The following is a 13297-nucleotide window of genomic DNA, read 5'->3' on the forward strand; positions in this document are numbered from 1 at the left end:
AGATGCCCTCTCAAAAAAAAAAAGCAAAATAACACACTATATTTACTCACATATATTCCTGTTACCAGATATTTTCAGCAAACAGACATCTTTAAGCATCTTCATCTGCTTTTATCAAACCTTCAAAGTGGCTCCTGCTGCTGTTGACAATCTCAGCAGCCTGTTGGGGGTAAAGTATGGGAAGAGAAAAATAATCATGTATTCTTCAAAATTCAGAAATAATAAAATACTTGAGTGGGTAAAATGTGCATTTGTAGGGTGTTGATGATGGCCAAAATAGTGATGCAATTTCCATACACACTCTAAAATGGAGAATACAAACTCATCACTTACTTATTAACCATTATTAATCAACTAATCAAATATTTTGTATTATTTAGAACTACCAAATTCTAGACTTTTGTGGAATAGCTGTTAAACTGATGAGTACGTCTCAAAAAATTATAACTGCATATTTTGAAACACAGTCTTTTGAAAATGCAGGTAAGCACTTAACATGATAATCTCATGAAATCGTGTTACTGACCCAACATAATTATTCTGAAAGTAGCAGAAAAACAACATAATGACTTAATCATGTGTGCACAAATGTTTTTCTCTCTCCATCCCCCAAAACATCTCTGAATTCAACAAATACCTAATTGGCCTCTATTTGAAGTTTATAAGAGGAACCAAGATGTGTTATATGGTCCTTCCTTGCAAGCAGCTCATTCTGTATAGGAGCAGCAGGCATACCACATACAGAAATACAGCCACAGTGGGACAAGGAATGAGACGTGGAGGTGTAGAAATGTTGAAGTCTTCAGAGATCATTCTACATATTAAAGTAGGATTAAAAAAAAAAACCAGCCAAATGAAGAGCATCTCCAGAAAAATAAGTGGAGCCATACATTTGCAAGGAGGTGGAATGCAGGTATGCGGTAAAATGCAGAGGTTAGAAAAACAGGTTGGAGTCAGATGGACAGGTCTTAGATACAGTATTAAAAGATATTAATTTTTATTTTGTGTGTATAAAGGTTCATTTGAAGGTTAGAATAGGAGTAACATGCTCAGAGTTGTCTGAAGGCAGATGAATCTGCTACTTGGAAGGAAGGTTTCTGTGTAAGACCTCCAGCCATATAAAGTTTGTATTATACTTTAAGGCCTGAATAAGCCTTTCCTGATCTTGAAATATGAGATACTAATTAAATACAGGAAAACACAAATCCCAATAAATTTTTAAAAAAATCCTATTGTTTTCACAGGACCTAAAATATAATGGCCTCCTTCATGTAAATGCAAGTTAAGATTTAAGAGTTTAATCACCTCATCTTTTAAAGGAAATGGAATAATGGAAACCAGGAGAAGCAGAAGGACTTGCTTATAATACCACTCTTCCAGAAGTAGAACCCAAACTGGATAAAGGTCTTTAGAATCCAGGTTCAGTCTTTCCTCCACATTACCTGGGCTTAAAAATGATATATATTTGGTAATCATTCTTAAAGAGTCATGGTTTCATTAAGGAGAAGAGAATTGAAGACTCCCCTAATTTTTTGAACCATCAAGCATTAAAATAAAACATTTTCCAGTGGAGGTCCTGAGGGAATCTGTTTTCATTAACTGTTAAGAGAATTACATGTATAATTAAGGGAAGAACATGTATTTCAATTTAAATAAATGGTTGTGCTTAAAAATTTGAAGATGACAGACAGCAAATTCTTTTTTATATTTAAAATCTCCCTGAATTTGTTGCCTTTTTTCTTAGCAAAGTGAAATTTCAGACTAGTTTTACAATGATCACAGATTAAAATAATGAAGACAAAATTAATTTATTCACATTACATGTAACTATAATCAACTTTTGTTGAGTACCTAACAGCAAAGAAATGCTACTGAAAGTAGAGATTTATAATAAAAAGAAGATACAGTCCTCCCATTAGTGGCTTATAATCAAATAGGATTTGGAGTACTTGATAAAGATACACTATTTTGCACTAAAAACATATTTAAAAAGTGTTATCTCTGTCTAGATATACCTGCTAATTCACTTCTGCATATAAAGAGCAAAGACCTGTATAGAACTAAAAAGAAATTTCAATAAGAAAAAAGTCATTTGGGAAAAGAAAAAATGTGGAAGTTAAGCAAAAGAGAAGTCGATGCTAAGTATTATCAATAGTATAGTAAGAAAATGAGATTCAAACAGTTAAGTCTCTTAGTATGGACACAAACTTAAGAAATTTTAATTCCTATTTACTGTGGACTGTTTTGGAGAGGAACAAGGTGATTTAAGTTGTTAAAAATAAGTGAAAGTTCCAAGATACATGAATGCATATGATTTCACTGGGATAGTATGAATGTGATGGGATATATGTGTTGGGTAACAGGCTTTGATCAGACTATGCAGGGTCTTAATGTTCAGCTAATGCATGGTGAGCCCATTCTAAAATTTGTGCTCAAATTAATTTAAAATGTGTAAGACAAAAATGCCATAAAGAAAAAATCTGTTTTTGGAAGATTCAAGATCACTGGACTGGGTTGTTGTGAAAATGACATAAAGCATTTACTCAGTACCTGATTGGTGTACAATAACTGTCAACTGTAATAGTAAGTAGGAAACCTGTATTTTTGTATCCTGGCTCTGCTACTAAGAAGCTTATCAGTTTCCTAATATGTAAAATGAGAGGGTTAAACTAGGTGATCCAAAGGGGTCATTCATTTCAGGTTAAAGATTTCCAATTATTCATATTGAATCCAGATACCAAGAACAGTTTTAATACTTAAGCAATGTTTTCACTCCAAGCCCCTCAAAGAATAAAACTTAATATTTTTTTCATGGTCCAGCTTGAATGTTAAGTATTCTGATAGAGTCTTTACTTAATTAAAAAATTATAAAGCATAAAAAGCAGAAGTTCCTTAAAGTGGTTCCAATGCAGAACACTTGGGACTCTTAAGTACATAGTTTAAACATATTTAACAACTCAATTCATACAGACACACAAACACAATGGAAAAACAGACCACCTAAAGATTTTTTAAAAAAAATATTTTATTTATTTATTTATTTAGTTTTTGGAGAGAGCATCTCTCATATTTATTGATCAAATGGTTGTTGACAACAATAAAATTCTGTATAGGGGACTCAATGCACAATCATTAATCAACCCCAAGCCTAATTCTCAACAGTCTCCAATCTTCTGAAGCATAACGAACAAGTTCTTAGATGGTGAACAAGTTCTTCCATAGTGAATAAGTTCTTACATGGTGAACAGTGCAAGGGCAGTCATCACAGAAACTTTCAGTTTTGATCACACATCATGAACTATAAACAATCAAGTCAGGTATGATTATTCATTTGATTTTTATACTTGATTTGTATGGAATCCCACATTTCTCACCCCCCTTTTTAAAAATTAAATGCTTAAGTGGTAGGTAGATGCAAGATAAAGGTAGAAAACATGATTTAGTGCTGTAAGAGGGCAAATGTAGATGATCAGGTCTGTGCCTATAGACTAAGTATTAGTCCAAGCTAGACAAGGGCAACAACACATCCACGGATGCAGAAGATTTCTCTCAAAATGGGGGGGGGGTGAGGTTCTAAGCCTCACCTCTGTTGATCCCCAATTTCTCACCTGATGGCCCCCCTGCGACTGTGCCTGTCTTAGGTTGCCTAAAGATTTTTAAGAGATTAAACCCCACATTTTACAAATTCTATAGGAAAACAATGAGCCACTGCGTATTAGTACATCATATTAAAATATATATTGAAGTATATTTCCCCTCCTAAATGGCAGTGATGAAACTTTCGTGCAATCACAGAGCACTTGTAAATGTTTTTCTGTTCAACATCATTCATGTCCATGATGACAAATTCTGTTTGGTCAGCTCTAAGGTCTTTCTTGGGTCTGAGGTTTTTGAGTTTTCCTATTTTGACAGTTACAGCCTCTATCCATAACTGTGGCATCCATTCAGAAATGCCTCCTGTCCAGAGTTTGGGGCAGGTAGTACACAGGTGAATCTGAAATCTCTCACCTTTCTAAAATAAGAAAAGGGATTGGATTCAGCGACTGGAGACATAACTATACCACAGGCAGTTTATATTTATCACTTTTTAAAGGGAGGAAGTTTTGTCAAACTGATCAAGATTCAGGCTAGAGACAACTTTAGTGTGATTTCTGAGTTCTCTCTCTCTCTTTAGAGCCTTTAGTGCTAGAAAAGAGATAAGAAAGGATGCATGTCAGAATGGGCCAACTTCATCTCAGCCTTGTTTTTAAAATGCCACTGAAAGGCCGGTAACAGAAGTCACTTAATAAAAAGGACCTATCCGTCTGAGCTTTAATCAAATAAGTTAGAGTTTTTAAAAACATATTGAGATTCTTGAGAGCTAGCAACAAATTCAAGTTGCAATGCGATATGTAACAAAGCAAACACTTCTCTGTTTTTGTCAAGATTCAGTCTGTGGCTGTCTGGAGGTCCTCAGCATGTGCAGTGAAATGCTAACCAATTCACATAAATCTAACAATGGGAAACTGACAGAAAGAAGCTTCCTTCCTTGAAATCCAAATATCATCTCAACTTGATTTTTTTCATTCTCCTGGCAAGAAAAGGTATATCAACTTCCTTCAACACAAGGGAAATTCAAACTGTTTATTCATGGATTTTCATTTACTTCCCTATAATTTACAGTATTTACACTTCCACAAGAGAAAAAATGAATTATCAAATTTCAATTGAAAATAGACATTACAGGCTAAATACATTTCTTAATCACTATGAATGTATATATTCTTCCACATCCCTATTGTCTACTTCAGATCTGAGATGCTGTCTCCCTCCTGGCAAGTCTCCTCTAAGCAGGCTCCTCAGAATAGAATAGCATCTAGAAGGTCGAATCTTCTTGCCCAAAGTAAGTGATCAGGATCAATTCTTCTTTAGAAAGTGCAGTGTTGGGTCTCACTTGGTGGCCTTCTGTGATCCAATCAGATTGCTTTTGAACAAAAAGAGGAGTCAAAAAGAACTTGGGTTTCCAGAGACAAATAAAGTGCTGCCCCCTATAAATCACAGTCTCTGTGAAGTAAGGTCTTCCAAACGAGGTAGGAATGATAGGGGGTGTGTGTTGCAGATGACCATTTTTCAATGATACTGAACGCTGTATCTTTAAGGGCTGCATCTGTAAGGGCTTAAAATAGACTGGCTCCACTCATCTCTCTGATTTTTTCATAAGTAAGCCAGAACACCAGTGACCAAGGGGTCTGAAAGATTAACCAAAGAAGTTAGTACATATTTCAAAGCAATTATATAAATATTCTACATATATGCATACACATCTTTGAATGAGCATCATTTTGAATCCACTTAGGCTGAAACAAGTATTTTGGTATTTGCTCCCTGCAGAGCACTTTGTAACTTACAAAACATTTTATGTCTTATGTCTCACAGATTTCTCTGAATAATTTATAATAGAAAGGAAAGGTACTGATATCCATATTTTATAGATGAGGACACTGAAGCTTACAACCAAATGCCTACTAGCATGTTGTGAAGCTAGACCACAGGCTTCTGGCTCCCATTTGTACTGAACCATTACTAACTAAAAGGTTGGGACTCAGCATGCCTGAATTCTGGGTCCCTTTATGTGTAGTTTGTATGTGGAGTATGAGAAGGAGGCATGTAAGAACTTGAAAGTGATGATGAAAGATTGTCCTTTGAGAGTTAGGTCGTAAGATGTATGATACCTGATGTATCATAAAATTTCACATTAATTTTAGAAAAGAGCTTCTAGCTCGGAAGGACCTGAGTAACTTGAATGAAAGTGTAACAGTACCAAAAAGAATACCAAAGTGATGAGAGTTAATCAGCAATGGAAGATACAAATGCTAACAAATCACAGAGGGAAGTCACAGAGGGAACACTGGAAGTAACCATCAAAGAAAGGGTGGCTTGGATCCAGTTCCTGTCTGGCTTGGCTTACAGGAGATGGGTAATAATGATCAGTAACTCTATCAGACTAGAGAAATAAGCTTAAGCAATTAGAGTGTAAGATGCATTTGGTTAGAGAGTCTGTGAAGCGGTATTTATGTCATATGTGTTTGGAAATATTGAGCATGTTATATTGGCAGACTGAGAATCTACTAGTGGATTCAGGAGAACACATCATGGTCCATTAAATGTGTGAAGACACAGACAAAATAAAGAATATGAAACTATGACCATGCCATATTCTTGTGAAAACAAAAATAAAGAAGCTAATGATATAACTGCAGTTAGAAGAGGGAGTAGAGGTCTTAGTTAAGAAGGGACGATGGACTCATTTCTATTTGATCTGGCAGCCAGACGTTTTCCTCATGTTAATGACGTAGGCAACCAAACCATATGCAAATGGAATACGTGTTAGTCAGGGATTGAACAAAGTAAAGGCCATACTAACCCTACCCAGCAGAAGGGATTGGGACTGAATTTAGCTGGGTTTTGAATAGAAGTTAAAGGGGGAGATCATATAGCTGTATGACACGGGTAGCATATCATATACTGAGATGGGATATGCTGAGCCTCTGGGCAGGAGCATGTGTGGGCACTGAATGCTGACTTGTTTTTTCCTCACTGGCATAGCTGTACCACTGGAATCATTCAAGTATATGTGAACCCATGTTGTCTTCTCTGGTCTGCCTGTTGCCATAACTGCTGGAAAGAGTCCTTCTCCATGCCTACTACTGTCGAGCTAAACACATAAAGGCTCTTGGGTTCATATTCTTAAATATTAAGTTCAGCAAGCAACGTTCTGATAATAATTTAGTTCCCCTGTAGCTTGAGTTCAGGAGGAAGCATGCTGACGAGAGGACTTCAGCATCTGGATCACTTGCCAAGTGTATTTCTCCATGTGAATGAACCGATAATGTTGTCCAATCATTAATTTCAGTGAATTCAGCTGAGGAGAAGCTGGCATTTGCAAGGCCACTTTGCTTGAAAGTGCCCATGAGCCAGGCTTCTTAGCTCAGGTTCCTCTACTGTGGCTAATCAACAAGGCAATGCCACCCTGGTGATCTTTGATGGTTAGCCAGCTTTTCTCTGGTAACATCTCCCCATCACCATACACTATCTCTTTTCTTTTTAACATTTTTATAACTTACTGCAGGATCTTGAGGAAGACAATTCATTATTAGTCAGGAACAGGGTTTAGAATGGACCAGAGCTGGCCAGATTTCCCAGCTCTGCCACTCTATGAACTTGAGCAAGTTTCTTATACTTCGAGCCATATTTTTGTCATGTGAAAAATGATGACACCACCTGTTTTACTAAGTTCTTGTAAGACTTCAAAAATGTGTGTAAAGAGTTTAACATAGCATTTGTCACATATTAAGTACTTTTTTTGTCATTTATACTTCCTGATCCCCATGTATAAAGAGAATTGGTCCGATTAAGAGGTCTCAGTATTCCCTTGTACTTGGATGATCTCCCTGCGCGTCACCCTTCCTGGCCCTGATTTTATTCTTCATCAGTGCTCTCACCCATCCTCATCGTCTCCCACACGAGAAACATAAAAGCCCTTTTTCCTTCTTTCCTACCTTCACCCTCTACATATAATCAGTTACAAAGTCCTATGAATGGTGTCCTGAGAGGCTGTAGGCAGGGTTGGTTGTGGCATAATAGCATTGCAAGCAGATTGGAGCTGGGCAAGACCAGCTAGAAAAGTGTTAGATTGACTACAGCATCTATGCTGTTTTTATTCCCCTGTGGTCAGAATTAAACTGCAATTAAATGATCAGTTCAGATGTGTGTTTAAATATAATTGTCTAGACTTGATCACTAGAACTTGTATCAATTTATACTTTCACCAGCGTCCTATGGGAGCACCTGCTGCTCTTCAGAGCCTCTTGGCTGTCTGTATGTCTTTGGAAAAATGTTGAAACTTACAGAGTTGTGCAACTATCACCACTACCCAATTTTAGAACATTTTTACACACCAAAGAGATCCTCTTGCGCGTTAGACAGTCATTCCCTCAGCCCCTGGCAACCATTAATCTACTCTGTTTCTCTGTAGATTTACCTTTTCTAGAAAATGTATACAAGTGGATAGATGGGTTCTTCACAGTAAAATCATATCTCTACTACTCATAAATATGATCAAACACTTAATGAATACATATAAGCACATGTTGTATCAGGCATTGTAGTAGGGATTTGCCCTAAAGTTAGCAAACAGAATAGTTCTGGTCCAGCTAGGAAGGCAGGAAGTTCAACAACCAAAACCAAGAAAAGGTGGTGGTCTGTGAAAGGGGAGGCCCAGGACTCTCTGGGAACCCTTATCTGGAGCTCATAAAGTAGTCTGAAGAAGTCAAAGGAGGTTTGTGGAGGAAATGGCATTTCAAGGGGAAATTGAAGGGTGGGCTGGAAATAAGCAGGACTGTTGGGGAGAGGACTCTGTAGGCTAGGGAACTGCTCTATGAAGGCCCAGACATAGGAGTGTTGAGTTTGAGGGTCCAAAGCAAGGAACCCAAACAAGCTAAAGCTGGAGTGTCGTGTGTGTACAGGAGCAGAGAAGAGCAGGGGAGATGGTAACATGGGGGGTTAATGACCTTGGAGGGTAAATGAAGCCAGGTCACAGTGGGCCAATGCATGATACTTAAGGATGTATTTAGGACAGAATAAATAAGGATTTCTATAATTTAGATTTGGCAGTATCAGTCAACATTTGTAATTAAGATATATAACCATAATAATTTGTATCTTGACTGCAATTTCAGTATTAGTGTTCTGGCATAACCCATGGCCCAGTAACTTATCAGAAATGCTTGCTAATCTATATTTATGTGTTTTCTTTCAGTATGGACCAATATTCACTGTCTTTGCTATGGGTATCTGAATGACCTTTGTTACTGAAGAAGAGGGAATTAACATGCTTCTCAAATCCAAAGATGTAGATTTTGAACTAGCAGTGCAAAATCCTGTCTACCGTACAGGTGAAGAGTGTTTCAGATAGTTCATTTGAAATACCACATTGGAATCCAAGAGTAGTATAGGTGGTAATTACAGTCTCACTTATCAAGAATTATGAGGGCCCATTATTTTATTCTTTAGAGTAGAGATAGGAGAGAAGAGTATATGATGAGTTTGGTTATTGAAGATCAAATTATTGGCAGCCTAATACATTTAAATCTCAATTAGACATGTATTAGAGATGAGGTTACCTTACTGATGTTTACTGGAAAGTATTTGAAATCTGTATCCTGTTATAGCTCCCAAGATGTGGTTAACTGTGTCATGCTGCTTTGTGTACAATGTTCTACGGGCTTTAGCTCTTGTCTTAATCACATGTTGCTACTCTGCTCCCTGAAAGTAGAATTCCACTGCTCAGTGAGCTCTTTAACATGGCCTTTTCTGACATATTCCATAGGGCTATTAAGGTAAGTGGGGCTTGGCTTCATATGCCCTTTCATTCTCCATCCTCAGACACTGCTGGATTGCACCCTTCAGCATGCTTCCAGTGTGACTGTCTGCATTTATTTCTTCCCAGGCTGCAAATGTGAGTGCTGATGCCATTTGTCCTCCCGAGGAGGCAGAGCCAGTTCATTTTGTGTTTGGTTCTTTTCTCTGCTTTCACAGTATCTGTGCTTGCTTCTGTGACCTATGGCTTCTTCCTTTTTCTTTTCTTTTTTTTGCTTCTTTCTTAGTTTCTTTTTCATGTAGCCTCTCATGCCATTCTTGCCATTAAGACAGAAAGTTTGTTTTAAAAGCTGTCACTGATCCAGAGAAGACAAGTAGGGACTCTGTGACATCGTACTACACTGATGGACAGTGACTGCAATGGTCTATGGGGGGGGGGCACAATAATAAGGGTGAATGTAGTAACCACATTGTTTTTCTTGTGAAACCTTCATAAGAATGTGTATCAGTGATACCTTAATAAAAAATAGATATAAAAGCTGTCAGTGGTCAATAACACGATTATTTCTTTTTGTTTACATGGAAGTCGCAGCATGTTGGTTAATTCTTTAACTAGTGCTTCTTGATAATCGTCGAGTCCCACATCCAAAGATATAAATATTTTGAAGGCTTTTTATCTGTAAGTTCACATATCTCTTCATAAAAAGACACCAACTTATTCATCTATCAGAGGCATATGGAAGTGATTAAGTTTTATTACCTCTACTTCTCTAGGCATTTTGTTTAAACATTTCTATTTAACAAATTTAACCGATGAAATATGTTAAGATTTACTCAAGGTAGCTCCACATTCCTCTCATATATTCCCCTACCACAGAGAAGATGTATGCTCAGGAAATGTAGAAACTCTTTTTAATTAACTTACACAAAATATAACCTACAACATAATAAGATAATGAAATATAAAATTAAAAATTATTTTTGAAAAAGTTGCTTTGAAGACAATAAAACAGAATGGAAAAAAAAATATAAAGGAGTAATGGGTTTAAAAACTCATATACGCTCTTACCACCTTAAACCCAACAAGGAATGTGTATCTTGGAAGGAACATGAACACAAATATAAAAGAAACTCTGGAACCAAAGGTATTCATGGTGTTAGGAAAGATCTCCTGGTAGAAGTGATATTTGAGAAGACACTTGAAGGAGAAATAACAATTAGCAGGAGAAATGTATAGCTTTCAGATGTGGGTGTATAGGGGGAGGAGTGAGGTTGGTCAAGTAGAGAATGCCCTGAGCAGATAAAACAGCTCAATAAAATGCTGGGATATATAAAAGATTGTGTTTTCAAACACGTATGGAGTATAGATTTGGAGGGGAGGGAAAAGGGACTGGAAATGTCATTGGAGATCTAGAAAGATGGTAGAAGGCCTTGTAAACTGTTAGAGGTAAGAAGCCGTGGAAGGTTTTTAAATATGGAAATAAGATCACTAGATTTGTGTTTCCCAGAGGCCCTCTTTGTCATCCACTTATAGATCATCCCTTAAAGTGAATCATTCTATAGATTTTTAGTAGCTCACAGTATAGGTTGAATCTTCACCTGCTTTTTTGCAGGAGGTGATTTTATGTACTAGAAGGACTTTGGCTGTAGTCTACTGACTAAGTAACAGTAAAGGTATATTGACTCTTTGTTCTACAGAATTGTTGCTTCTTTTGAAAATAACTTTCTCTGTTTACAGCATCAATTCCAAAAAATATAGTTTTAACCTGCATGAAAACCTTTATATTGTGATGAAAGGGAAAATGGGAGCTTTCAACCTATATCAATTCACTGAACAACTGTCTGAAGGATTACACGGACAACTGGAGAATTTACGTGCTCATGGGACGATGGACCTGAACAATTTAGTAAGGTAAATATGTACAATTCATATTATTTGACCTCTTTTTTTTTGTTTTTTGGGGCTTTTATGGAATAAAAAACTTAAGGCCTGTACCTTGGATTGCAAAAATTATCTAGTGAATTAATGAGGTCTACCTAACTAGGCAATTGAAAGATTATATTGATCTTTTAAATTCTAATAAATGGACAATTTTCAGTTAGCACTCCAATTTTAAAGCGAGCAAATACACCAAGGCAATCAATCATTTTAATACATTTACAGTAATTTCTCCTTAGTCATTCCATACAATTGTGTAAGCTTTACACAGATTTACCTCTCAATTGTCAAGCATCTGTCAGAATTTTCTATTGTGTTCAATATCACAGTTCTGTGTAATCTGTGATTATTAGGACAAGTGGACATTGAAAGGGCATGGGTGAGGAAAGTATCATAACGTAGATGACAAGGGGCCAGGTGGTGTTTGTAAGACTTGACAAGGTGGCTAACTCACGTCAGTGGCTAACACGCCTCAAGACTGAGCCACCGTCCTCCTAGAGGCAGATGCCGAGAGACAGGTGAGACAGGGAAGCGCAGTGGAGGGATCCTGGGAGCACTCTGCCACCTTCTGAGGCTTTCTGGCAAAGGTAAGGGCTGGGCATAGAGTCATGAAAAAAACTCCATATGCAGAAGGAGGTTTGGTAAACTGATCCATGTCAGTGGGATACTGGGCCGCTGAAAGCAGGGTGTCACGGTTCAGACTCATACAACAGAACTACATTGAATGTGTTGTTAGAGGTCCAGAAAGAGAGGAAAAAGCAAAAATGAAAACAAACAAGCAACTAAACTGTTAGCATGCCCAGCGTACAGCAAAATGCAGCAAGTTCTCGGATGTCTTTGGGGGAAGGACATCCTGAAAACTTTCTAGTGAGGAAGGGATGGTAAATAAAAATGAAATAAACAGTATTAGTGTTACTAATCTAGCGCATATTAACATTCTTTAATACTCTTTTACTTAAATATACCACAGTGATCATTTTAGTAACATACTTATTGATGATAGGCACTATATTTCAATATGCAATAGTTCAATATCGATAATACTTCAATAAAAAATACATGATAGTTCAGGCTTATAGGGTCCTGTGAGATAGTAGGAAATTTGGTGACTAATATTACCCTTGATTCTTTGATCATTTTTTGTTGCTGTCTAAAGGCATAGTCTTCATCTTAGTTCTGGTTGTTACTATTTGCTAAATAAATCCTTGTTGAAATTATATTGAATCAATATATTTCTGTGTGTCATCTCACACTTGTCCACAGTAAGCAAATATTAAAACTTCTTAAGAGTGACTTTTTCCCAAAAGAATATATGTCACATGTCCTTATCTACGTCTAATACATGACTACTAATAATGCCCTCTTCTGTACCCTGTGCCTCTCTTCTTTGGTCATTGGGTCGGAATTTTTATGTGTTTCTCTTTGCAGACATCTCCTTTATCCAGTCACAGTGAATGCACTCTTTAAAAAAGGTTTGTTTCCCATAAATGAAAAGAAAATCAGGGAGTTCCATCAACATTTTCAAGTTTATGATGAAGGTTTTGAGTATGCATCCCAGATACCAGAATATCTCCTAAGGTAGAAAGTTGTTTCTTATAATTAATTCTTTGACCAAGCTCCTCTCTGCAACTCATACATTTCTCTTATTTCTCTGTTTTAAGTAGATATAACAGCAATTTAAGTGGAAGAGACAGAAGCTATTTCTTATGACCAGTTTGTTTTTGGTATGTGTGGGAATTGAGGGAGGAAGAAGAGAGGGACATTATTTCCTTTTTTACTTATTTTGAGGAGCAAAAATGAGAGAGAGAAAATTAAAATGAAATAAATTTATTTTGAGGCATTTTATTCCATTCATAGCTTATTCTTATCACATTGATTGTGACAGTCTGGAACTGTGCTAAATCATCAAGTCACCTGTCTCAGAATCAGACATGGTTGTCCTTATTCCCTCTGAGACAAAGTAGGTTTGGCCAAATGTATTTCTCATCACTGGCTCAGATA

The sequence above is a fragment of the Manis javanica genome, chromosome 16 (genome assembly GCF_040802235.1).
Source record: "Manis javanica isolate MJ-LG chromosome 16, MJ_LKY, whole genome shotgun sequence".
NCBI classification, from domain to species: domain Eukaryota; kingdom Metazoa; phylum Chordata; class Mammalia; order Pholidota; family Manidae; genus Manis; species Manis javanica.